Source organism: Loxodonta africana, chromosome 9, assembly GCF_030014295.1.
Source record: "Loxodonta africana isolate mLoxAfr1 chromosome 9, mLoxAfr1.hap2, whole genome shotgun sequence".
NCBI lineage: Eukaryota > Metazoa > Chordata > Mammalia > Proboscidea > Elephantidae > Loxodonta > Loxodonta africana.
Window position 1 is genome coordinate 78,008,730 of NC_087350.1, and position 26,541 is coordinate 78,035,270.

Sequence of the window (26,541 nt, forward strand, 5' to 3'; positions counted from 1 at the left end):
TCTGTAGCTTTCTTTTTTTTGTGGTGTCTTTGCCTGGCTTTGGTATCAAGGTTATGCTGGCTTCATAGAATGAATTTGGGAGTATTCCTTCCTTTTCTATGCTCTGAAATATTTTGAAAAGGACTGGTATGAACTCTTCTCCAAAGGTTTGGTGGAGTTCTCTAGCGAAGCTGTCTGGGCCAAGTCTTTTTTGTTGTTGTTGGAGTTTTTTTTTGTTTTTGTTTTTCTTCAGTGTCTTCTCTTGTTATGGGTCTGTCAGATCACCTATCTCAGCGTGTGTTAGTTTAGCTAGGTGGCGTGTTTCTAGAAATTTGTTCATTTCCCCTAGATTCTCAAATTTGTTGGGGTATAATTTTTCATAGTATTCTGTTATGATCCTTTTTATTTCAGTTGGGTATGTTGTAATGTCCCCCATCTCATTTCTTACTTGGGCTATTTGCTTCCTCTCGTGTTTTTCTTTTGTCAGTTTGGCCGTTTGTTTGCCAGTTTTGTTGATCTTTTCAAAAATCAACTTGTGGTCTTGTTGATTCTTTCTATTGTTTTTCTGTTCTCTATTTCGTTTATTTCTGTTCTAAGTTTTTATATTTCCTGAAAGCACATTTTTTAATCAGTAAGTGCTCACCCAAAGCCTGCCACAAGGTCCTGGTCTCTAGGGCTTGCTGTCAGCAAAGATGCTCCTGTTGCCAAAACTTTGGACACACCCCCAAGTCACCTCAGAGCTGGGCAGGGTCACTTGCAGGGATACCACAAAGACTAGGACACAGAGAAAAGAAAGGGAATTAGGATTTGGAGTTAAATCCTGCTTTTGTCACTCTTAGGAATATGGCCTAGGCAAGAACCATAACCTGGTTTTCCATCTGCAGAGAGGGCTGTGGGTTTTTCTGCCTTGCAGCTGGCCCTGAGCATATGCTGAGAATAAGTACCCGAAGTACCCCTGCTGGGGCCAGGCGCACTAGGGATGCCTGAAAACGTTGACTTGGAATAGGACCCAGCCTCCTTTGGTGCCACTGGAATTCAGGAGTGACTCTGCCCTGAGGCTATTCTAATTTTAACAATTGCAAAATGACTCAGGGTCTGAAGAAGGCCTGAGAGTGATTTTAAAGCTTACTCCATTTGGTCTGTAGGTGGACAGAATAGACGCAGTCAGCTTTGCATTTCTCTTAATGGCTTTGTTGATGAAGGGAAGCAGAGTCAGGGTGATCTGTGGTGGAGGAACTGTCTTAGAACCTCGCTAGTTAGAAGGCAGCTTGGTAGGCCCAGCAGTGTGGTCGAGGGCAGAAGGCTGGCGCTGCCTCCCCAGGCCTGTCTGTCAGGCTGATAGGCTGCCTGTCTGGCTCAAGTGGTTTCCCTTTTTGACTTGGGGTGAGCCACACACTGTGCTGTTGCCGGAGGACCTGTCTCTGCTTGAATGTGGCAGGATATCTGGCAAGGATCGGGTTCCCTCGCCCCCGCCGCAACCCCAAGAGGGAAGGTTCTGGGTTTGGAGGCAGGAAAGTTCCTGCGGGCCGCTGTCATTTTGGATCCTAGTGATCGATCAGGCTATCTTGCGAGGATCAAGTTCTTGGCTCCCAGCTGGGATGTTGAATGGCTTTCTTTTCCAGACCTGCCAGGTTTCAGCCCTTTGCAGCCTGCCACAGATCACTTCTCTCAGAGGTAACGGGCCATTCCTAAAATGCATTTGGATGGAAGAGATTCTCAACAGAGCAACACAGTGGTTTTCTCACAACCCCTGATAAAGAAGTTGATGTATAAAGACTAAACTGGATTTTTACTGAAAGACTTAGGGCTGGGTGTTTAGAGAAAGAGGGTTGTAATAGCTTTGGGGAAGCTGGAGGGAAGGAAAATGAAGGATGTGTTTGGAATACAGGTTTGGATCGTGGAAGACCCTGGTCTTTCCATGGGAATTTGAGCTCTCTGAGCCTTGGTTTTTGAGCCTTGGTTTCTTTACCTGTAAAATTGGAAGAGGCATCTGCTCTGAGGATCCTCCCAGGACAATTTTGTGCTTAAGCCAGATAATGGCACTGAAAAGCCCTTGACAAGAGTCAAGATAGGAACGTATGGGATGGTTAAGTATTTCTGTGAGGGAGGTCTGTGGTGGCAGCTGTCTGAGCTTGTCAAAAAGGAAATCATGAAAGTCACAGAAGAAACTGTGCTATGAAAGTAATGGGCACTGAAGTAAATCTCGTTTAGGCTTTAGGAAGAAACAAAGCAGTGGATGTAAGGTTTTTAAGTCAGAATTTACTTTTCAGGGAAGAAAATGGACAGATAGATCCTCTCATCCTGTATAAGTTAGAAGCCAGAGTGTCAGAGGAGATTTAAGATCCACTGGGGCAAACGAAAAAATATGTCCTGAAAAGATTTTCTTTCGTGGTTGGGTGTACGTAAGAAGCCAGTTTAAAAGCCTTTAGATCTTTGCATGATTTATAATTGTGATTGACATAATAACGTTAGGAAGATCACAATGGCATCTCCCATTTTGACTCCCTTGGAGAAAAGTCCGACTATAGGAGACATCTGGAATATAGAGTTGCTTTCCCCCAGTCCAGCTCTTTTCATTAGGAGCTGTCCAAAGATACTCCAGAAACCTGGTGTGATGGTTAAGGTTGTGTGTCAACTTGGCTGGCACGTGATTCTCAGTGGTTTGGCAATTATATAATGATGTAATTTGGCAGTTATGTAATGATGCAGTCATCCTCTATGATGTGATCTGATGTGATCAGCCAATCAGTTGTAAGGGTAGTTTCATCCAGGGTGTGCCCTGCATCCTATGTGCATGTGTGTGTATATATATATATATAAACACACATACACGTCTGGCAAAGCTCGCTTGCTTGCTGTGAATCCATATGTGTGTGTATGTGTATATATATATGTGTGTACACACACACACATCTGGCAAAGCTCGCTTGCTGTAGATCCTGCGTTGGATTCATCATCACATGATCTCCAGTTCTTGGGACTTGAGCCAGCGGCCTGCCGTATTGCCTACTGATTTTAGAATTTGTCAGCCTCCACAGCCTGTGAGCCAGCAGCCTGCTGTCATACCTGCTGATTTTGGATTCATTAGCTTCTGTAGCTCACAAGCCCATGGCCTCCCTTCTGACCCGCCAACCTTGGGTGTGTCAGCCCCTGCAGCTACGTACCCTGGTGGCATAGGGGTTAAGTGCTACAGCTGCTAACCAAAAGTTTGGCAGTTTGAATCCACCATCTGCTCCTTGGAAACCCTATGGGGCAGTTGTACTCTGTCCTTAGAGTGTCACTATGAGTCGGAATCAACTCGTCGGCAGTGGGTTTGGGTTTGGTTTTTTGGCAGCTGCGTGAGTGAGGAAAAGCCTCTAGCCTGACACCTGACTCACGGACTTGGGACTTGTCAGCCTCTATAGCTGCGTGAGCCATTTGCTTGCGATAAGTCTTCCTCTCTCTCTGTATAAATACACTTCACTGGTTTTGCTTCTCTAGAAAACCCAGCCTAAGATGCCTGGGATGTGGGGGTCCTGGTTTATTGTCTTCATGCCCTGGGAGCAGACATGAGCTCACCTGAGTGAAATCACAGCATTATTCCATCGTCAGCACCACCAGTGTGGTCAGAGTGAACACATTGTGAGGTACTACAGTATACATGTAGTACATCATTTAATTCTCACCAACACCCTATGAGGGAAGTATTTTATGTCCCCATTTTTCACATGAGAAAACTAAGGCATGGAGAGGTTAAATAACCTGCCTAAAGTCACAAGGCTTGTAAGTGATGAAGCTGGGATTCAAACCCAGGCTTTCTGATTCCAGGGCCACATTGCTAACCATTATGTGTCATTGCTTCTGCTGGCTTTCAGAGGAACCTCAAGAGATCAACTGATCCAGCTGTTAGCCGTTCCACAGGTAGTCTTATATTTCTCCCCATTTTACGTATGAGAAAACCAAGGCCCAGAAATGGAGGATGACTTGCTAAAGCCACACGATGGGATTGCGGGAGAGCTGGGACTAGAACTCAGGCTTTTATTACAACAGTGACCTCCTCCAGAAGTTTGTGGCTTTTGTCTGTCTGTCCTGAACCTGCTTTCCCTTTCTGAGAGAGTGAGGGCTGCATCAGCCTCTGGCCCAAATCGGGTTCTTCCTTCTCATCCCAGTCACACTCTGCACTCTCACCTAGAACAGGCAGGTGCTTCTCCTGTTACCTGGCCACCTCCTCTGATGTGCCCCTCGCAGCCTCCACAGAGTGCTGCACAGGTGTTACTTTTAGTTGGACAGTTGTGAGTGCTCAGAGGTGGTTTGAGCAGTGAGAAAAAAAGATGGTGATCCCTGGGGGTTCACCAAGAGCACGTCATACCTGACTAGCCTCTCCTTGCTTGGACTGGACTGGTTAGATCAGGGGAGCTAGGAACCTAGAAAATGTGAATTCTTTGAAGGTCTTTGACATCTCTTGTAACTTTTCAGCCAGGTAGAGAAGGTGGTCCATTTAAGTACATCTGAATCTCACACCCCAAAGATGTGCATCAGCAAGTAGTCTACAGTGGTGATCCACAGGACTCTGCTCTCTTCCTGAGCCTTAAAAATATATATATATATTTACTGAATATCTGAATATAGATATATACACATACACACTCCTCACTTATCAACATGGCTATGTTCTAAAGACCAGGTCGTAATACGAAAATTAGCATTATGCAAAAAAGGGGGATTTTTTTTTTCTGTTTTCAGACCATGCATTTGTCTGATATTTTTTATCCAGAAAATATGATTATAGAAATAATAACAGCTAAGATTTACTGATGTGCTCATCACTGTGATGAGTCTAGTCTAGTTATGGATTATTCCTCTGCAGAGAAGGAGGCTTGGAGGATATAGCTGGGTTTTGTGACTGGAGGGCCCACGGCTTAACCACTTCACCTTCCTCCTGTGCTGGCCCAGAGCTTCCCTCGTGGAGCCGCCTCCAGGGTTCCACTCCCACCCATGTAAGTCCTGTGTTCATGATCCCGGAGCCTGCTCTGCCCTCACAGCCTGGTGAGTCACCGAGGCTCGGGGCTTCCTGCAAGGGCCTGGGTGCCTGGCCACATACCTGGCTCCACTGAGGCAGAGGCTTTAGGCCTAGTTCGTCTCACTTAGGGATGTCGTTAACCTCACATGTGTTTCTTCCAAACACCCTCTCCAATGCCTTGTTCTTTTCTCCCTTCCCACCAATTTTCAGCTGCAGGGCTGAAACCCAGAACAGGTGCCCGCTGGCTCAGTGGTACCTGCGTGTCCTTCCAGAGGCCATGCCACAGAGGAGGCTGGCTTTGCACAGCAGCTAGATGTGGAGCTCCTGCCAGCAGGAAGGAGTGGAGGGCGCAGGGCAGCTTGGCCCAGCTTCCCGGAGGCTGCCTGGAGACTCTCCTCGGGGGGGGGGGGGGATGCTCCACAGCCATTGCCATCATACCCACTGCCTCGTTAATGCACGAAATAGTAGGATAGTAAGTTTTTTACTGTAGCCATAAATGCGAAATGTCGCATAATGAGATAGTCCATAAGTGAGGAGTAGATGTGTATATATATCTTTAAAAGAATATACATATCCTTTCTTTAATCAGGGGTTTGAATAAGGTCATAGAAGTCATAATGGTGAAATGTTGCGGATGATGTCAAGTAGGAGGATTAGCAAATACTTCAGATGACAGAACCAGGAAATTTCTCTTGTTACATTCGTCCCATTGCTCCAGAATTCTAGGATCCTTTTACCAGGATTCCCTGTCTCATCCTGCACTTAGGAAACGAACTGCTTAAGGACAGGACAAAGTCAATGAGGCTTAAAGGGAGCAGGTGTGAAAAAAGTCTGAGGCTCTTGTTGACCATGACTTATGCTCTCTGGGTTGGTGTGTGTTGACGTAAATTCAGGTCACCCAGGTAGGCTGGAGTCCTGTGGGTCTGCTGAGAATAGGGCCTCCTTCAGGGCATGTGCTAGCATGGTGATCCCAGTGAGACCATCGAAGACAGGCACGGACTTGGAGAAAACGGTTCCGTCTGTGACTTTGGATTCATCAGGTTATCCTCTCCCTCTCCTCCTTCTACAAATGCTTATTAAGGGACCACTGTGTGCCAGGCTCTGCTGTGGGCATTGGTAGGCTGTACCAAACATGATCCCTTCCTTAAAGAGCTTACAAACATTGTTTTTCTGCAGCATGTGTGCAGTTGGTGCTAGGGACCTATGGGATGGTGTGATCAGACTGGACGGAAGAGAATGTCCAGTCATCTTGGGGTAGGCAGCCATGGGGTCGGGAGCTGGAGAACACACAGGTGAGACCCAGTGGGGGTCCAGAAATGGTGGCAGAGGGCCACAGAGTAGACTCTGTAGTGAGCATGGTGAGAGCCAGTCCCTGGACCTCAGCGGGGGAGGAGTGAGAGGATGAGGACATCTTTGAGTTGAGGCAGGAGAGGAAATCATATTAAAACATAGGGAGAGGATGAGTTTAGGTGTGGTGCAGCAAGATCTTTCTCTTATTATTTGGAGGCAGTGGTCCAGATGAGGGAAGGTGGGCCTGAACTTGCTGGACACAGAGGAGTGGGGAGAGGCAATGGCTTTGAGACCTGCTGTAGAAGCACCAGAGTTTGGGTGATGAGTTGTAAGAGTGAGGGAGACAGAGAAGCCAAGGAGCCAGAGCTCTTGGGTGGCCAGTGGACCCTTAATTGAGCTGGGAGCCTTGGAGGAGGGGCGGGTTTATTGGGACAGATCCAAGAATCCCAGACTGCAGAAGAATGGTCCCTGCCCTCAAGGAATTCATATTCTAGTGGAGGAGACAGACACATAAAAGAAATTATTATAATTCAGGTTGGAAGATAAGCACCAAGGGCTTGAAGCATCATTTATCCCTTTATTCATTCAACAAATATTTGCCAAGTGACTACTCTGGGTCAGGAACTACCATTCTGTGGAATATTTCATTCTGCCACCCATGAGGCAGTTAGGGGAGGGAGTGGTGATACAGAGCTGGCCTCGAGGACAGCACGGACTTTCATCCTAAGGGCAGAGCATTCAGCAGTGGCCACCGTAGGGACAACGTATAGGTTTGTAACGCGAGATGCTTTAAATAGGGGCAAGGTTCACCTCTGCCATAGACATTGCTTCACTGCGATTTTAGAAATGTTGTTGTAGATATCACAAAAATATTTAGTTTTGTTCTTTTGAGATAACTACTTTACCTTGGAATCACAGGCCTCTTTTTTCAGAATGAGGGCCAGTGTTCTGAGGAATTGGGTGATATTATTGAGTTCCATGAGCAGTTTCTGTCTGGGGACTTTTGTCAATATCATGTGATGGAGTCAGTCTCCACTGTTGGATCTTTCCCAGGTGAGAAGGGAGATGCATACTTAGAAGATCATTTGCCTCTTGGGAAAAGCCATCCTAATAACAAAACTGGATTTTCACAATTGGAGTGTTTGTATTAAAAAAAGATGATAACTTTTGTAGTATTTTCATCTTATAATTTATGTTTATTGTAGGAAATTTGGAAAATGCAGATGAACAAAAAGAGAAAAACTAAAATCACTAATAACCCCATTAAAAGGAGCCCTGGTGGTGCAATGGTTAGGCACTTGGCTGCTAACCGTAAGGTTAGTTGGTGGTTCCGTGGACCACCACAGTGGCTCTGTGGGAGAAGGACCTGGCAATCTGTTCCTATAAAGATTACAGCCTAGAAAACCCTGTGGGGCAGCTCTACTCTGTCACGTGGGGTCGATACGAGTCGGAATTGACTTGATGGCACCTAACAGCAACAACAACCTCATTATTGAACACAGTCACTGTTGATATCATGGAGTGTATCATCATGCTTTTTTTAAAGAACAAAATTGTGATTATCTATCCGCTCTATTTTCTTTAACTCTGTATCATGCAGAGTTTTTCAGGCCCTTTCGGAATGTCTACTACATATTTTAAATGGTTTCCCAGTATTCCACTAGGCCATAGTTATTTGGATAATCTGTGTTAAACACACGGATTGTCTCCAGTTTTATGTGGTTCTAAACAAATGCCGCAGCATACAACCTTGACACAAGATGTGTGTACTTCTCCACGATTAGTTTCATAGAATCTAGCATTGGGAGGGTCAGGTATACAATACTCAAGTACTTTAATACTTAGATAAATATATTTGTCATGGGCCAGGCCTCTGGGTGGCACGAACGGTTTGATCTTGATTACTAATCTAAAGGTTGGTGGTTCAAACCCACCCAGTGGTGCCGTAGAAGAAAGGCCTGGCGATCTGCTTCCATAAAGGTTACAGCCAAGAAGGCCTTATGGAGCCAGTTCTACCCTGTAACACGTGGGGTCACCATGAGTTGGAATCGACTCGATGGCAATGGGTTTGTTTGTTTTTTGGTACCATGGTCCAGTCATTTTTTTTTATATGCATCGCCTTGATTAATTTCCCTAACAACTCCGTGAGGTAGACACTGTTATTGTTCCTCTTTCAAGACAGAACATCTGAAGTTTTTAGTAACCTGCCCCAGGCCATAAAGCCAGGGAGTAGCATAGAGGGGAGTGAACCCCTGGCAGCCTGCCTGACCCACGCTGGGCAGCTGTACAGCACACACTGCCGACTTGTCCTCAGACAGCAGGGTATGGGTGGGCCCATTCCTGGAGCACGCAGGGAAGTTATCTCTAAATAAAAAACAAAGCAAAAAATGCTGCCAACTGGCAGTTGGTAAGCTTTTATTTTGCGTTTTTTGTTTATCTGAAAGGTTGAGTGTACTTCAGTGTTTACTGAGCTCTCCGTTTGAATTAACTTGTCATATTGCCTGTTTTTACTAATCTGGGTAGCTCTTTCCTACTGAATTGTAAAACTGCTTTATATATGAAGGGTGGTAAAATTCTTTCCCCCATGATTGTGGTAAATATTTTTTCCCCGCTTGCTGTTTAATTTTATGTTCTTTCTTAGTAATGTAGGAAGTTTCTAATTTCACCTAACTAGGTTTACATCTTTATGGTTTTTGCTTTTGCTGTAATGCTTAGGAAGTCCTTCAACACTCCATGGCCAGATAAATAACCCACTTAGATTGTCTTTTGGTTATACTAATGGTTTTATTTTTTAATATTTAACTCTTTAATACATTTAGTATTTATTTTTCATCAAGCGAACCTCTACTGGTATTTTTTTCCCCCAAAATAGTTAATGCATTGTCCCAATACCATTTTTTGAATAACCCATTTCTCCACTTACTTAAAATGACACCTTACATATAGTTGGTTGGTCTGTTTCTGAACTTTCTGTCCTGTTCCATTGGTATGTCTGACATTTTCTGGGGCAGTGCCTCACTATTTAAATCATGGTAGCCTTATGTTACACTTTAATATCTAATTAGGCAAGTCTTCTCCCCACTCCAAAAAAAAAAAAAACTTGCCGTCTAGTTGATTCCAACTCACAGTGACCCTACAGGACAGAGTAGAACTGCTCCACAGGGTTTCCAAGGCTGTAAATCTTTATAGAAGCAGATTGCCACATCTTTCTCCTGCGGAACAGTTTGAACCACGGACTTTGGTTAGCAGCCGAGCACTTTAACCACTATGCCACCAGGGCCCTTCCTCCCCTCCACAGTATTCCTTTTTTCAAAGATTTTCTTAGCTATCCTCACCTGTTTATTTTTACACTAGAACCTGAGAATCATTTTGTTGAGTTTTAAAAAAGAACAGTCATAATAAAACTGATAATTTTGGTTGGAATTCGATTGTTTGGGAACAATCAATACTTTCACAGTCTTGAGTCTCCACATTCAGGAACAGAGTACAATTTTTCCTTTATTCTCATCTCTTTTATGTCTCTCTGGGAAAATGTGTAGTTATTCATTCATTCGACAGACACTGTAGCCCTTCTCATATAAATCCCACTCATTTCATCAAAGTAATTACTCAGTGTTTTATATTTTATATCTTTGTTTCTATGGTGAATGACATCCTTTTACCATTATAGTGGCTTCCCCTTCACCGTTTTTTCTATTTCTGATATGTAAAAAACGATTGATTTATGAATATTACTTTTGTAACCAGCTACCCAACTGAGCATTCTTATTGGTCCTAGTAGTTTTCTGTGGGTTTTCCAGGTAGACAGTCATAGTATTTGCAAACACTGGCAGTTCTGTTCCTCTTCTCCAGGATTTTTGTCTCACGGTTTGCTTTGTTGCCAGGTTTGAGAACAGGTCGAGCTTCAGCTTTCTCATCTGCCTCCTGAGCTCGATGGGTGTGACTGCCGTTTCACCGTCACCGTTGTTTGTGACAGATTTTGCTGTGTCCTGGAGGTATTCTCTTTCTCCTGTACTAAGAGAGTTTTGTTTTATAAAATCAGGAATGAGTGCTGAATTTTATAAAATGATTTTTCAGCATCTCCCATATGACTGTGTACCTTTCAGAAAGGGTTACTTTGGCAGGTGGATTTCATATCTTCGGCTAGATTGAAAACACCTTGAAGGCGGGGACTGTCTTCAAGATCACTCCTGTCATTCATTCCCAAAAGTATCACTTATTGTTGTTATTAGTGGCCGTGGTGTCCGTTCCAACTCATGGAGACCTCATGCGTGCAGAGTAGAACTGCCCCGTAGGGTTTTCAAGGGTATCATCTTTCAGAGGCAGGTCACCAGGCCTGTTTTCTGAGGGACCTCTGAGTGGGTTTGGGCCATCAACCTTTTGGCTAGTAGTTGAGTGCTTAACTGTCTGTGCCACTCAGGGACTCCTACCATATCTCCAGCCCCTAGAAAAATAACAACCAGAAACTGTCCTAGGGGTTCACCTGGAGTAGATGCTCACTCAGCAGGTGTCTGAGTCAACAGATGCCCAGGAAATCATTGGCATGAATTTTATTGTTGTTGTTGCTAGTTGTCTTCGAGTTGGCTCTGACTCATGGCTACCTTACGTTTAACAGAATGAAACATTGCCTGATCCTGTGCCATCTTCTTGATCATTGGTATGTTTGAGCCCATTGTTGATATTTCAAATACCAGCAGGTCACCCATGGTGGACAGGTTTAAATGGAGCTTCTACACTAAGACAGACTAGGAAGAAAGGCCTGGAGGTCTAGTTCTGAAAATTAGCTAAGGAAAATGCCAGGAGCTCTGCTTCTGAAAATTAGCTGAGGAAAATGCTATGGATCCCAACAGAATATTTTCTGATATAGTACTGGCATGAATTTTAAGAGGATGTGAACTAAAGAGAAAAAAATAAATAAATAAAATAAAGAGAAAGCACTATCAAAATTTGGAGGTGGGGTGGTGGTGGGGGGGTGGGCTTCACCTCCCCACGTGCACTCATTAGCAAACCACAAGTGAGAGGAGGCATTTCATATTTTGCAGATGAGTTTAGTACCTCGTTTGCCTCATCAAGAAACTGAATTACAATGCCATAGACATTTAAATTGCGGGCCATAAAGTGCTTGTCAAGTGCAAATTGCAGCCTTCTAAGTTCACTATTACCAACCTCATGATTATGCCAGCTGCCAGAATGGCAGGCTCAGTCTTCCTAGCAAGGCCCCTCGCGGTAAAGGTGCGGCTGTGATTGGGATGAATTTTATTCGTTTTGGGAATTAGACCTGCTTTCTTAATAAATAAGCAGTTACGGTGTCAGGTGACGAGCTAGGCAGTGGTTGGAAGCGCCCATAGGATGGTACCGGTTAATTTGTCTGAAAACAAGTTGTTCTAAAACAATTTGATTGAACACAATATGATCAAGGTGAAAATTAGGTTCAACATGATGAGCTGGCAATCACAAGTGATCCCAGTTACTTGATTTTCTCATAATTTGGGTACACTATCTATTTAGCCAACAAATATCAACCATCTACCGTGTGCCAGGTACTTTTGTAGCCAGTGGGGGTATAGTAGTGAACAAATATTCTTTTCCCAGAGAGCATTCTGTTGGGGAGGACAGACACACAGTGCATAAACCAACACTGCATCTAGCTAGCTATAAAACATACCAGGTAGTGATACATGCTATAAAAGAAAAATAAAGCAGTGTGAGGGAATGAGTGGTAATGATTTAGGGGGTGGACGAGTTCTATTTGAAACTGGTGTCCTGAGAAGGCGTTTGTGCAGAGATTAATGGGGTGAGAGAGCCCCTGTGAAGGTTAAGGCCAATGGGACAGCACCAGCGGGGGCCCTGAGGCTAGCTTGCTTGGGCCTCTGAGAACTGCAGCAGAAACTATTGGGGCAGAAGCAGTGATGGAAGGGAGAGTGGTGCGGGATCCACTTGGTGAAGGGGAGGGACTCTGTCCCATGAGACTTTATGGCCCTGGGACAGTCGAGGATTTTGAATAGGGAAAGAGTGTGACTTGACTTGAGTTTTAGGGCTGTTTTCCAAATCTGTGTCTTTAGGTATTTTTGGTTCATTTCTCAAAAAAAATTTCCTTGGCAAAGCAGGCATAATTGGCAGAAAATGGAAGAGATAACAAATAGAAAAAGTAGCCAACGACAACCACAAAACCCAGGAAAAATTCTGAAAAACTGGCAAAAATACTTGAACACCTACTGAGATATTGTAAACCTGTCTCAGGTGCCCCCGAATTATTAATATGTGAAAAGGCAGTGCCAGGACTCTTCAGTTTTGACCAGACTGTTGCTTGGATCAAGCCTTCAGCTGTCCCAGGGTGAGGTCAGGAGCCAGGGTTTGGAGGCGTACAAGTAGCTCAGACCACCTTCCTGTGGTTGAAATAACCACCACAGATGGCAAGACCTGGGCAGTGGAAGCACAAACGGGCTTCAAAACGTGCATTATTCCTCCAGACCTCTTGAAAAGACCATTTCATCTTTAGTGCTCCCCTTGTTTTATAGGTTAAGAGCCGTGGCTACTAACCAAAAAGTCAGCAGTTTGAATCCACCAGCTGTTCCTTGGAAACCCTGTGGGGCAGTTCTGCTCTGTCCCGTAGGGTCACTATGAGTTGGAATTGACTTGACGGCAACAGGTTTTTTTTTTTTTGGTAAGCAAGGGAAGGAGTCCTGGTTGCACAGTGGTTAGAGTACTCAGCTGCTAACCAAAAGGCCAACAGTTTGAACCCACCAGCTGCTCTGTGGGAGAAAGATGTGGCAGTCTGCTTTTGTAAAGATTTACAGCCTTGGAAACCCTATGAGGTTGCTATGATTTGTAATCAAATCAAGGGCAGTGGGTTTGGTTTGGTGGGTAAGGCAGGGGAGGTTGGGACTGAGAGCATTTGTTGAGTGAATGACCATCTGAGGCCCTGGGTCCCAATCTGGTAATCTTTCTTTTGCACTATGGGGAACTTCTGTGTTCCCAGGGCACTGTGTGCACCTCTGTATCAGAGCATCCATCATGTAATAGTGTAAAGATCAAAGTGATTAGGTTTAGGACCCACCCTACTCTGGTATGACCTTACTAACGTAACGGAAGAAACCCCTGATTCCAAACAGGAACCTATTTACAGGTACAGAGATTAGGTCTTCCACTATCTTTTTGGGGAGGACACAATTCACAATCCCCTAACAAGTACCCAGCCCTTAGTGCCCCTAGACAAGGAGCAAGCACTGAGTAACAGAAAATGTAAATGAAGGAAGTTGAAGCATTATATGATACTCCCCAAAAGTAAATGTGGCTTTCATGCTTGAGTGTGCTCTTTCCTCTTAGAAGAATGTCAAGGAAATCACCATGATTTAGTATCTACTGCGTTGACAGGGTTAAGCAAATTTGTAGGAACAGGAGACTTAACTGAACCTGGGCTTAGGAATGCCTGTGGTGAGTTGGCTCTACATTCTACTCACTAGCAATTTATTAGGCCCCTTTTGTGTCCTGGACACATCTGGGGTGCTGGAGGGGAGAACTGTTAAGCCAAGTTTATAAAGCCTCCCTGTTCCCTCCCCGGAGTCCCTGGGTGGCACACACAGTTAACATGCTCTGCTGCTAACTGAAAGGTTAGAGGGTTAAGTCCACCCAGAGGCACCTCTGAAGAAAGCCTGGCAATCTCCTTCTGGAACACAGTTCTACTCTGACACACGTGGGGTCACCACGAGTCGGAATCTATTTGATGGCAACTGGTTTGGTTGGTTCCCTCCCTAGAGGAATGATAGAGACAGAAATGACCAAACAGCTTGAAACGTGCAAGGCCCAAGACCGAGCCCCGCTATGCCCAGGGAAGGAGGGTCTGACTGTTAAGTTTAGAAGCCTTTACTCCTTCTCTGGAGGATTGGTGAGGGGTATATAGATGGGATCTGCAGTGACTGATGGGCCCCAAACCCCAAGAGAGGCTGCATCCTTACACAAGCCATTACCATTTATCTCCTCCTCAGCAGGGCTCCTCGTGACCTTCAGAGATAGCGGCTGAAGTATTAGCAGAGTGTAGGTCAGACAAGGGCTTGTTCGTTGAGCAGTGCTTTATAGCAAAACCAAAGTGATATTGGCGATTACACAAGGTTTTCCATGTTCAGTTATGCCTCGTTTAGTCTGGATCTTCAGGGCACAAATTGAACTAAGGCACTTGTTTTCAGGGAATGAAGGTTTCCACATCTGAACACCAAAAACGGTTTTCTTTTTTAAATATTGTCCCTTTTGCATTTCTTTCTAAAATATTTTTTATTCCTTGGTTTTTAACTTGAAAAAAATTTTTTATTTATATGTTCATTGCAGAAAAAACGACCAAAGACAATACATAAAAGCCATAATAACTTTCTCCCTTAACCTGCTCCTCTCAGAAGTAAGCGCTGTTAACATCCCACCTTTTAAGATATGGTGTTCTTAATCTTTTATTGATGGTTCAAGATCTTCACCTCAGTCTTCATTAGTTGTCCTGTACTTTACTCTTGGGAATTATGTGAGGCATGTAAGATTATTTGCCTCTGTATTAGTAGCCTACTAGTTTATGATTTTTTTCTTTTTTTTTAGTGTATGATTTTGGGGTATATTTTTAAAAAAATGCCGTTTGTGGTCATTATCTATTTTTTGTTTGTTTTCATTTTCACAGTGCCTGCTGGCACTTGCTGCTGCTGCAAGTAAACCTTTTCTATATTCCTTCTTGGAACTCCTGCGTGGTGCAAATGGTGAAGCACTCGGCTACTAACTGAAAGGTTGGTGGTTCAAATCCACCCAGAGGTGCCCTGGGAAGAAAGACCTGGTGATCTACTTCTAAAACCCTATGGAGCACAGTTCCGCTCTGACACACACGGAGTACTCTGACACACATGGGGTCACCACTAGTTAGAATTGACTCAACAGCAACTGGTTTGGTTTTTTATTTTCCTTCTCGCCTCACTACATGAACTGTGTTTTCTTGATTCTAAGATGTAGACCGTCCCTCTACATTTTATTGTTTCCAAAACTGGGATGTGTCTTGTTAGCAAAGGAGTGAGTTCTGGTGGAGATTATCACCATTTGTGTGTAGATAAGGTTTCGTCCATTTTCCATCTCGGTTGCTTTGGTCACTTATTTTGTTGGAGATCTTAAAACTGAATTGGGTTTTAGCTTAAATTTGGATTCCCAAACTATTGCTTATTATGTATTCTAAAAGGTGACACTATAATGAAGTAATAAAAATTATTGCGAGTGCAGAATTGCACATCACGTGCCAGGCAAGACGGTTAAAGGCAGTAGATATCGACACGTCTCTCAGAATAGATCACAGAATTTTCACAGTCAGGGAGGTAGACATGACTCACTTCTGTGTAATGAAGGAGTATCCGGTGTCCAAAATTATTACAAGCTTTGGGCTGACTTTCAAGAGAAAAAGTTTAGTTTCCATCAATATATAATTCAATTAAAGAAAAATGAAACCGCAAATAACCAAACAGGAAATTCAGTTTTCCCTAGAATTTCAATTCTTCATTTGCACTAGCCACATTTCAGTGGTCAGTAGCCACATGTGGCTAAAACCCCACTGCCGTCGAGTTGATTCCAACTCATAGTGACCCTATTAGACAGAGTGGAAGTGCCCCATAGGGTTTCCAAGGAGCGCCTGGTAGATTTGAACTGCCGACCTTCTGGTTAGCAGCCATGGCTCTTAACCACTATGCCACCAGGGTTTCCACATGTGGCTAGTCGCTACTATATTGGACAGTGCAGGAATAGAACATTTCCATTATCACTGTAAATTCTGTTGGGACAGAAATGCTCTAGATCCACAATTTGTACCTAAAGTCATCAGTATGGGGAGCATACATTGTCCAAATGGGTCACTAGGACTGATGCAGAGTGGGACCATTCTACTTCTAGCCCTTGGTTTCCAGACCTATGTGTTCTACCTGTTGGGGACATAGCATCATAAAATGGTAGTTCATTTAGGTTCATTAGGTTCCATCCTGGGGCTCCCCACCTGAGAGTTCAAAAGAACATCCCATTGCTCTGTCAGGCGGGTAGCTTCTGGCTGGTTCAGTAAGCGATAGGACCAGGGGATGCCCTAGTCACGTGGCCACTGCCACATAATGCAAGTGCCTTGGTCCGAGGCGATATTATGTAGGATGGCATGCCAGTGAATCAAATACTCTGTAGGCCTGCGGATAGTGGGGCTGGCCATGGCTCTGAGGCAGGAAAGGTAAACCCATAACCAGAATGTATTGATTCCAATTAAGATGTATTGCTCCACCTTCCAGGGTTGAAAATGTTCAGTGTAACCAGCTTGTCTCCAAGTGGCTAGTTGGACTCCTCAGGGGTTGGTGCCATGTGGGGACTCAGCCTGGGTCTCTGTTGCTGGCATGTTGGACAATGTGAGAAGCTAGATCAGTTTTGGTGAGTGGGAGCACACACTGTCTCCACCAGGGCCCAGTAGCATACCAAGGGCTGCTTTTGTATGACTTTTTAGTTCTCTGCTGCAGATGGTACGACCTTGCTCCAGAACCTTAGGGCCTATGTTGTGATTATCCTATTTCGGCTTCCCACAAACTCCACATGGTGCTTTTTTTTACCCTCACCAGATGCCTGCAGTACTATAGGGTGTGCTGGTTCATACAATGAGGTGTCAGAACTACTTATGCTATAGTCCAGACGTGCTGCAGAGACCTTTTCTGCCCTGGGATCTGCTCAAAGCTAGCAGCATTCTCTGTCAGTCAGTAAATGGGTCAGATCAGTAATATGCTGCTTCTAGAACCCAAAGTGGCCCTCTTAGTGTTGGAAGGTACAAGATGCAATAATTAGTTCTTTAAAAAAAAAAAAAAATTTTTTTTTTTTTTTTTTACTCTGGAGGAAATGTCTGAGCATGTATCAGACCACTGGATCCCTAAAAACTTCACTGATATGGGGGGTCCCTGAACCTTTGGAGGGTTTGCCCTCTGGAGTACACGTATCTTACCAAGGCTTCCAGTGTACTAGTCACTTCTTGCTCTACTGACTCAATTAGCATGATGTCATTGAGATAAAAGACCAGTGTGTTCCAAACTCCCTGAGGGACTGAATTACCGGGCTCAGGGCCATGGGACCATGGTCTCGGGGAACATCTAGCTCAATTGGCATAACATAGTTTATAAAGAAAGTGTTCTACATCCTACTTGGGTTAGTAGCATCTGGGGTCTTAAAAGCTTGTGAGCAGCCATCTAAGATACTCCACCGGTCTCACCCTCTCTGGAGCAAGGGAGAATGAAGAAAACCAAAGACACAAGGGAAAGATGAGTCCAAAGAACTAATGGACCACAAGTACCACAGCCCCCACCAGGCTGAGTCCAGCACAACTAGATGGTGCCCGGCCACCACTACTAACTGCTCTGACATGGGTCACAATAGAGGGTCCCTGACAGAGCTGGAGAAAAATGTAGAACAAAATTCTAACTCATGGAAAAAAAAAAAAAAGAGACCATACTTATTGGTCTGACAGAGGCTAGAGAAACCCCGAGAGTATAGCCCCTGGACGCCCTTATAGCTCAGTAATGAAGTCACTCCTGAGGTTCATCCTTCAACCAAAGATTAGACAGGCCCATAAAACAAAACGAAACTAAAGGGGCACACCAGGCCAGGGCCAAGGATGAGAAGACAGGTGGGGACCGGAAAGCTGGTAATGGGGAACTCAAGAACAAGAAGGGAAGAGTGTTGACATGTCGTGGGGTTGGCAACCAGTGTCACAAAACAATGTGTGTATTAATTGTTTAATGAGAAACTAATTTGATCTGTAAACCTTCGTCTAAAGTACAATTAAAAAAAGAAAATCACCAATGTGATATTCTGCACAAAGTCCCAGATAATCCCTTCAGACTGTAAGAGAAGGTAGGAGAATTAACATAGCCCTGGGTAGAAACCGTAAATGTATATGGTATACATTCTATGTGAATGCAAGCAGCTTCTGAACCTCCTACATCATGGGGATGGAAAAGAATGCATTTGCCAGCTTGGTGGCCACATACCATGTACCTGAGGCTGTGTTAATCTGCTTTAGCGGAGGTAGCACTTTGGCATAGTATGCAGTTGGGACCCTACTTGGATGAGTTTGCAGGAGTTCACTGTGATCTGCCAGGATCCACCTGGTTTTTGTAGGGGCCAGACTGATGAATTAAATGGGAATATGATAAGGGTCACTACCTTTTTATCCTTTGGGTCTTTAAGGGTGGCACTAATTTCTGCCATTCTCTCCCCTCCCCCCCAGCGGGGTGCCATCTTGTTTTTGATTTACTATCTTGACTAGGGACATGGAGGGAGCAGTTTCAGAGGCTTCCACTTGGCCCTCCTCACTAGGATAACTCTTATCCCATAGACCAAGGACCAGTGTGGGGGTTCTGCCAACTGCCAGGTGTGGCCTTTCGTATTACACATTTGAAACCCTGGGACATAGCCACCAAATGAGTCCGTGGACCCAGAAGACTCGTTATGACCTGGGCCTGGGCCAGGACACCCTTTATTAACTATCCTCTATATATTTCCATTCTACTGGAGGGGGGAGGGGTGGTAGGCCATGGCATGACGATGCTTTGCATCCCTGGTATCAGTATCACCTCAGACCCTGTGTTTAACAATACTCAAAATGTCTGGATCTTTCCCTCCCCCAAGTGTCATGGATTGAATTATGTCCCCCCAAAAATGTGTATATCAACTTGGTTAGGCCATGGTTCCCAGTATTGTGTGGTTGTCCTCCATTTTGTGATTGTAATTTTATGTCAAGAGGATTAGGGTGGGATTGTAACACCACCCTAAATCAGGTCACCTCCCTGATCCAAGGTAAAGGGAGTTTCCCTGGGGGGTGGCCCTGCACCACCTTTTATCTCTCAAGAGATTAAAGGAATGGGAAGCAAGCAGAGAGCTGAGGACCTCATACCACCAAGAAAGCAGCACCAGGAGCAGAGCACATTCTTTGGAACTGGGGTCCCTGCCTAAGAAGCTCCTGACCATGGGAAGCTTGAGGACAAAGACCTTCTTCCAGAGCTAACAGAGAGAGAAAGCCTTCCCCTGGAGCTGAGGCCTTGAATTTGGACTTTTAGCCTACTTTACTTGAGGAAATAAATTTCTCTTTGTTAAAGCCATCTACTTGTGGTATTTCTGTTATAGCAGCACTAGATGACTAAGACACCAAGTTTATGGTTAACCTGAATAAATTCTGTAGGTCCCTCTGGGGAAAGACTGAGGGAATCATTATTATATAAACTTGCTGTGGTGTTACAGGGTCCCTCATCGTGGGAACTCAGCCTCTCTTTCATGCAGAGATTTTCAGGTCTGTAAAATGTCTCAGGTTGACAAACTAGGTAAGAGATCATGATTTTTTTTTTTTTTATTGATGCAGCTGCCTTCAGCCTCTTGATTATCCATTCTTGATTTTTTATTTTTTGATTATATAAGTTAAGTAATACTCGTGTTGGCTGCCCATCCATTTTCATAGACGAGCAGGAACACTGTGTTCTGTTAACCATCTTCATAGGTCTCTATGGATTAGGCCCCTCTGACCAGCCCTCTGACCTCACCACTCATTATAATGGTACCCGACTTTCTTCTGACAGTTAAGTGCTGTTGCCTGACCTCTTATTACTTTGGGTTCCTGTTGTTCCCATTGCTGTAACAGCGTCTTCTGCCATCAGGTCTGGCCCACAGAGGAGAGCCACCACTGAGCTTCTCACTGGTCTGTTACCCCTCCTCCAGGGACCCCCTCCTCACACACACAGAGCAAAGTCTCCTCGTGGGTGTCCTAGCCTTGGTAGTATATCCATCCTGTTCTCACTTCCCTGAGCTTTTTGTTTCTTTCCTCCACTGTCTTTATGACAGTTCTGTCATTTTGACTTCACTTAGCGTGAGCCAGTCTTCTAAGAGCCATCATGTTAACACCCTGTCTCAGAGTACTTGCCCTGATATTAAATCTTGTATTGTTGGAGAGTCCTCCCATATCAATAAACCAATTAATGTTCCACTCCGCTTGATCTGCCACCCTCAGAGTCCAGTCTGATATCTAACCTCCTGGATCCTGTGGAACATGTTGGCTGGTGTATATGACCTGTTTGTCCTTAGCAAGCCCAGTCCTTCCCTGCCTGGGCTGTGTTGTCATTTGACTCTAGTTTTCGGTGTGGTACCAGGAGGGGGTTAAGGGGATAAGTCCTAAGGAGATACAGGTAATGCTGTCTTTGCATCATCTTTTTTTTTTTTTTTTGGCTTAAAACAACCGTTTTATTATTTTGCACATCGCCATAGATCAAGGATTTGGGCAAGACACAGCAGAGATGGCTTATCTCATGTCTGTTTCACATGTCATCGGTGGGACTAGAACGTCGAAAGTGGCTTCCTCACTCAGATGTCTTCTGCCTTAGCTAGGATAGTACAAAGAGCTGGAGCGGGCTGGAGCAGCTTAACTTGGGTCATGTCTGCAAAGTAAGTGCCAGTTGTCAGCAGACTACTTGGTTTTCTTCCACGCAGTCTTTTTTTTTTTGTGCTTTAAGTGAAAGTTTACAAATCAAGTCAGTCTCTCACACAAAAACTTACATATACCTTGCTACATATTCCCAATTGTTCTCCCCCTAATGAGACAGTGCACTACCTCCCTCCACTCTCTTTTCGTGTCCATTTCGCCAGCTTCTAACCCCCTCTACTCTCTCACCTCCCCTCCAGGGAGGAGATGCCAACATAGTCTCAAGTGTCCACCTGATCCAAGAAGCTCACCCCTCAACAGCATCCCTCTCCAACCGATTGTCCTGTCCAATCCCTGTCTGAAGAGTTGGCTTTGGGAATGGTTCCTATCCTGGAGCAACAGAAGGTCTGGGGGCCATGACTGCTGGGGTCCTTCTAGCCTCAGTCAGACCATTAAGTCTGGTCTTTCTATGAGAATTTGGGGTCTGCATCCCACTGCTCTCCTGCTCCCTCGGTTTCTCTGTTGCGTTCCCTGTCAGGGCAGTCATCGGTTGTAGCCAGGCACCATCTAGTTCTTCTGGTCTCAGGGTGATGTAGTCTCTGGTTTATGTGGCCCTTTCTGTCTCTTGGGTTCGTAATCACCTTGTGTCCTTGGTGTTCTTCATTCTCCTTTATTCCAGGTGGGTTGAGACCAATTGATGCATCTTAGATGGCCGCTTGCTAGTGTTTGAGACCCCAGGTGCCTCTCTCCAAGGGGGGATCTGCATCATCTTTAAGTGAGGGGATACCACAAGTTTATACTAGAGAGGTGTGGGCCACTACTGCAGGCCCAGAGGGCTCAGGAAAACCTGGGGATTCAAAACTTGTGAATACATAAACCTGACGTCTCCATTCCTAGTCCTGTGGTCCCATTCCCCAATCAGACTTAGGCACAGCGGCTTTGTCAGGGTCGAGAATTCAGCCTTCTCTGGACCGCTACTCCATTTTAAATAAGCCTTGGGTCTGATGCTCAACTCTTTCTGCCCTTCACCTATGGGAGATGCAGGTCTCTTTATATAATCCAAGGAGGTTCTTGGACTTCCACGCTTCGTCTAAATTGGTGATTAATTACCCTCAGCCTCTCTTTGTCTTTCTCCAGCACATCGATAGCTCCCAGCAACAGCCATCTGATTCAAAGTTCCTTATAATTACTGCTTCCCTCGAACCTCTCAAGTGCCTCAGATAGCGCCCCTGCCAATATCCCATTCCAGCTCATGTTGGTGAAAGTGTTAAAAAAAAATCACTGCTTCAGCGTGCCAGGGGCTCTGAGAACACTCCACCTACCACAGCGCCAGCTCCAAAACCTCATATTAGATTCTGCTGCTAGGACTACTTCTGATGCCACCTTCTTAGGTTGGGTTCCCTGGGAAATGAGACTCTAAGATTTGTGTGCAGGAATTTTGGCGGGGGGAAGTCCTCTCAGGAACAACACCTATAAGAGAGTGAGGATAGCAGGATTGGGCAGAGGGACAAGTTGAATTGCAATGCAACTTCAGTCAAGGCCTCAACTTAGTTCCATGGCCACCAGACCAACACTCCTAGTAGCTTGGAGAATAAGTGCCTTTTTTTTTTCTTTAAATTTTTTAGGTAATATATGGACTTCTTTATTAGTACATCAAATAATATCTACCGTGATTCAAAGTAGTAATGCATGTGAAGAACATTGCAAGATACCAGCAACAATTGTAATGTAACATAAAAAATAAATGATTTGTATTGGTAAGAAAGTTACAGGTATCGCTTTTACTATTGTGATTTATTGCCAGTATTAATTGTGAGTGAAATGAAATTTCAGTTACATTAATGAAAATAAAGATGTAGTATTTCCCTCATCAAGTTCATGGATACCCTTCACTTTTCTCCAGGTTAAGAACTTCTGCTTTGGGGGTAAATTCTGGGCATAATTAGGACACCCCTGGAAAGCTTTACCTAGAAAAGAGGCAAGACCTCACTCTAGAATTCCCAGTGCAGTATAGACAGACATTCTGCAATGTCTCTTTTGTTGTTTATGTGTTTGTTGCAGATTCTGCTCAGGGCTTGCATGTTCAGGCCCTTAATGTCTTAAAGTGAACAATTCACATCACTATCTCCCAACTCAGAGGCCAGCAGGGTTGGAGTGGTGGGATGGCCAGGGGTTGGAGGCAGCACATCCACTGTGCTGATGGGGTCTCCTGGGGTGAATCTCCTTGGCCAGATGCCCCATCTTCTTCAGTGTGTAGGCTGTTGGTATGATGGACAGATGGGGGCTGTGTGGGAAGAGTGTAATTGTGCTCAGAGCCTGGGTACCTGTGGTCAGAATCATGGGCACTCAGGACTCCACAAGTCACAAACAGCTCAAGGATGCCAGTGGGCCATCCAGCTGGTTGAAATCTGGGTGGTAAGAGCGGTCCAGCAGGTGTTTGGTCAGGTCTGGTTCGAAGCTCTCAGAAGGGCCATAACCCTGATGAACAGCAACAGCCTCAATGCTGGAGCTTCATCTGCTTCTGGGCTTGGCACACACCACATTGGAGAAGACGACAGGCGACTGGCTGTAGATTAGCATCACATCATGGCCTCAGAATATCTTGGCCATAAAGCAGCCCACTGGTTTCAAAACGAGTGGCAATGTTCAGAGCAGCTAGGAGGGGCTGGGCCTGCATGCACTCACCCACTTCATGAAGGCCAGTTACATCGGAGCCCATCACACACCACTAGGTCTGCAGGGCAGTGCTCAAAGTGCTGAATGATCTCCTTGGCAGTGGATAGCTAGGTGATGTCCCCCTGGATCTGTAACACACCTGGCAGCCAGAGCCATAGCCGGTAGGTCCATGGGCACCACATGTCCACCCCCAATCTTCTGACTCAGCATCTGGCTTCAGCTGCCCACGGCTGTGCATAGGTCAGCAGCTCACATCACGCCTTGGAAGAGTTGGAATCCCTTATCGAGTTGTAGTAACTTGAAAGCACTGCGGGCATGCCAGCCATTCTCCTTGGCCAGGCGATAGTAGACATCCTGCTTGTCTTTTGATGTCCATTCCATCTCATGCAGTCTGTTTGCCCAGGGATCTGCCAACAGTAAACTAGAGTCTGGAGCCCACCCAGTGCCAACTGCCAGGACTTGCTGCCGCCAATGCCCAGGTCTGACCTCGTTCCTTCCTCCGCTGGCAGGACAGCACGGGCACGCCCCCACAGAGCCTAGGCCTGGATCCACAGCCTCAGTGCCCAAGGGCCTACCTTAGCTTTCAGAGTGGAGGGAAGGAGGCTCCCATGAGAAGCCAGAGTCTTGTCAAGCGTGCAAAAGGGAGAGAAATCCCTAGAGCTTCAGTTTGTGCCCTTAGCTGACCCAAATCCTGCTGTGCAATGCAGCCCAGTTGGCAGGTTGTTCCAGGAGGCTCCGGTGTGGCCTGCACCTGCCGCGAACCTACGACGTGACTTTCATCATCTTGTGTTCTAAGTGTCTTGGCTTTGAGGGGATATCTGGGCAGTACACTATAACATCCACTACAATATAATAAACCTATCTTTAATGTACAAAAGGAAAAATAAAGAAAGAGATGAGCACTCTTAGGAACAATGGCCAAAGGGCCTGCTGTGGTAGACAGAATAACGGCCCTCCAAAGATGTCTATACCCTAACCCCTGGAGTTTGTGCATGTTACCTTATATGGCAGAACGGGCTTTGCAGATGTGATTAAGTTAAGGGTCTTTTTTTTTTTTTTTAATTGTGCTTTAGGTGAAAGTTTACAGCTCAAGTTAATTTCTTATACAAAAATTTATACACACAATGTTATGTGACCCTAGTTGCAATCCCTATAATGTGACAGCACATTCCCCTTTCCACCTTGGGTTTCCTGTGTCCGTTCAGCCAGCTCCTGTGGCTTTCCGACTTTTCATCCCGCCTCCAGACAGGAGCTGCCCATTTAGTCTGTGTATGCACTTGAACTAAGGAGGACAGTCTTCACAAGTATTATTTTATGTTTTACAGTCCAGTCTAATCTTTGTCAGAAGAGCTGGCTTTGGGGATGGTTTTAGTTTTGAGTTAACAGAGAGTCCGGGAGCCATGTCTTCTGGGGTTCCTCTTGTCTCAGTCAGAGCATTGACTCTGGTCTTTTTACGTGAATTTGAGTTGTGCACCCCACTATTCTCCTAATCCTTCAGGGACTCTCTGTTGTGTTTCCCGTCAGGGTGGTCATTGGTGGTAGCCAGGTACCATCTAGTTCTTCTGGTCTCAGGCTGATGGAGTCCTGGTTTATGTGGTTCTTTTGTCTCTTGGGGTAACATTTTCCTTGTATCTTTGGTGTTCTTCATTCTCCTTTGCTCCAGGTGGGTTGGGACCAGTGGACGCATCTTAGATGACCATTCGCAAGCTTTTAAGACCCCAGATTCCGCTCACAAAAGTGGGATGCAGAATATTTTCTTAATAAACTTTGTTATGCCAGTTGACCTAGATGTCCCCCGAAACCATGTCCCCAGACCTCCGCCCCTGCTACTCTGTCCCTTGGAGGATTTGGTTGTGTTCGGGAAACTTCTTAGCTTTTGGTTTAGTCCAGTTGTGCTGACTTCCCTAATTCTTGTCTACTATCTAGTTTTTTTTATCTAGTTAGTGAATTCCCCATCCTCTCCCTCCCCACACTCGTAACTATCAAAGAATGTTTTCTTCTGTGTTTAAACCTTTTCTTGAGTTCTTATAATAGTGGTCTCATACAATATTTTGTCCTTTTGTGACTGTCTAATTTCACTCAGCATAATGCCTTCCAGATTCATCCATGTCATGAGATGTTTTGCTGATTCATCATTGTTCTTTATCGTTGTGTAGTATTCCATTGTATGTATATACCATAATTTGTTTATCCATTTGTCTGTTGCTGGGCACCTAGGTTGTTTCCATCTTTTTGTGATTGTGAACAGTGCTGCCATGAACATGGATGTACATATATCTGTGTGACGGCTCTTATTTCTCTAGGATATATTCCAAGGAGTGGGATTCCTGGACCGTATGGTACTTCTGTTTCTAGCTTTTTAAGGAAGCACCAAATTGATTTCCAAAGTGGTTGTACCATTTTACATTCCCACTGGCAGTGTGTAAGTGTTCTAGCCTCTCCACAACCTCTCTAACATTTATTATTTTGTGTTTTTTGGATTAATGAGAGTTTTTACCATGAATGAGTGCTGGACTTTGTCAAATGCTTTTCTGTATCAATTGGTAAGATCATGTGGTTCTTATCTTTTGTTTTATTTATGTAGTGGATTACATTGATTGTTTTTCTAATATTGAACCATCCCTGCATATCTCGTATGAATCCTACTTGGTCATGATGAATTACATTTTGATATGTTGTTGACTTCTATTGGCTAGAATTTTGTTGAGGATTTTTGCATCTATGTTCATGAGGGCTATTGGTCTATAATTTTCTTTTTTGTGGTGTCTTTGCCTGATTTTGGTATCAAGATTATGCCGGCTTCATAGAATGAGTTTGGGAGCATTCCGTCTTTTTCTGTGCTCTGAAATACCTTTAGTAGTATTGGTGTTAATGCTTCTCTGAAAGTTTGGTAGAATTCTCCAGTGAATCTGTCAGGGCCAGGGTTTTTTTTGGGGGGGGGGTAGTTTCTAAATTACCTCTCCAATCTCTTCTTTTGTTGTAGGTTTATTTAGTTGTTCTACCTCTGTTTGTATTAGTTTAGGTAGGTAGTGTGTTTCTAGAAATTTGTCTATTTTCTCTAGGTTTTCAAATTTGTTAGAGTGTAATTTTTTGTAGTATTATGTTATGATTCTTTTAATTTCAGTTGGGTCTGTTGTGATATCCCCCAACTCACTTCTTGTTGGGG

General features: G+C 44.7%; 1 protein-coding gene and 1 pseudogene across 1 annotated transcript in view; one reads left to right on the top strand and one right to left on the bottom strand.

Moving 5' to 3' along the window:
- Window positions 1–26,541, top strand: part of GABBR2 (gamma-aminobutyric acid type B receptor subunit 2) — a 438,320-nt gene that overhangs the window by 22,470 nt on the left and 389,309 nt on the right. The gene's annotated exons all lie outside the window — the stretch shown is intronic.
- LOC100657425 (tRNA (cytidine(32)/guanosine(34)-2'-O)-methyltransferase-like) lies at window positions 22,799–23,756 on the bottom strand (annotated as a pseudogene).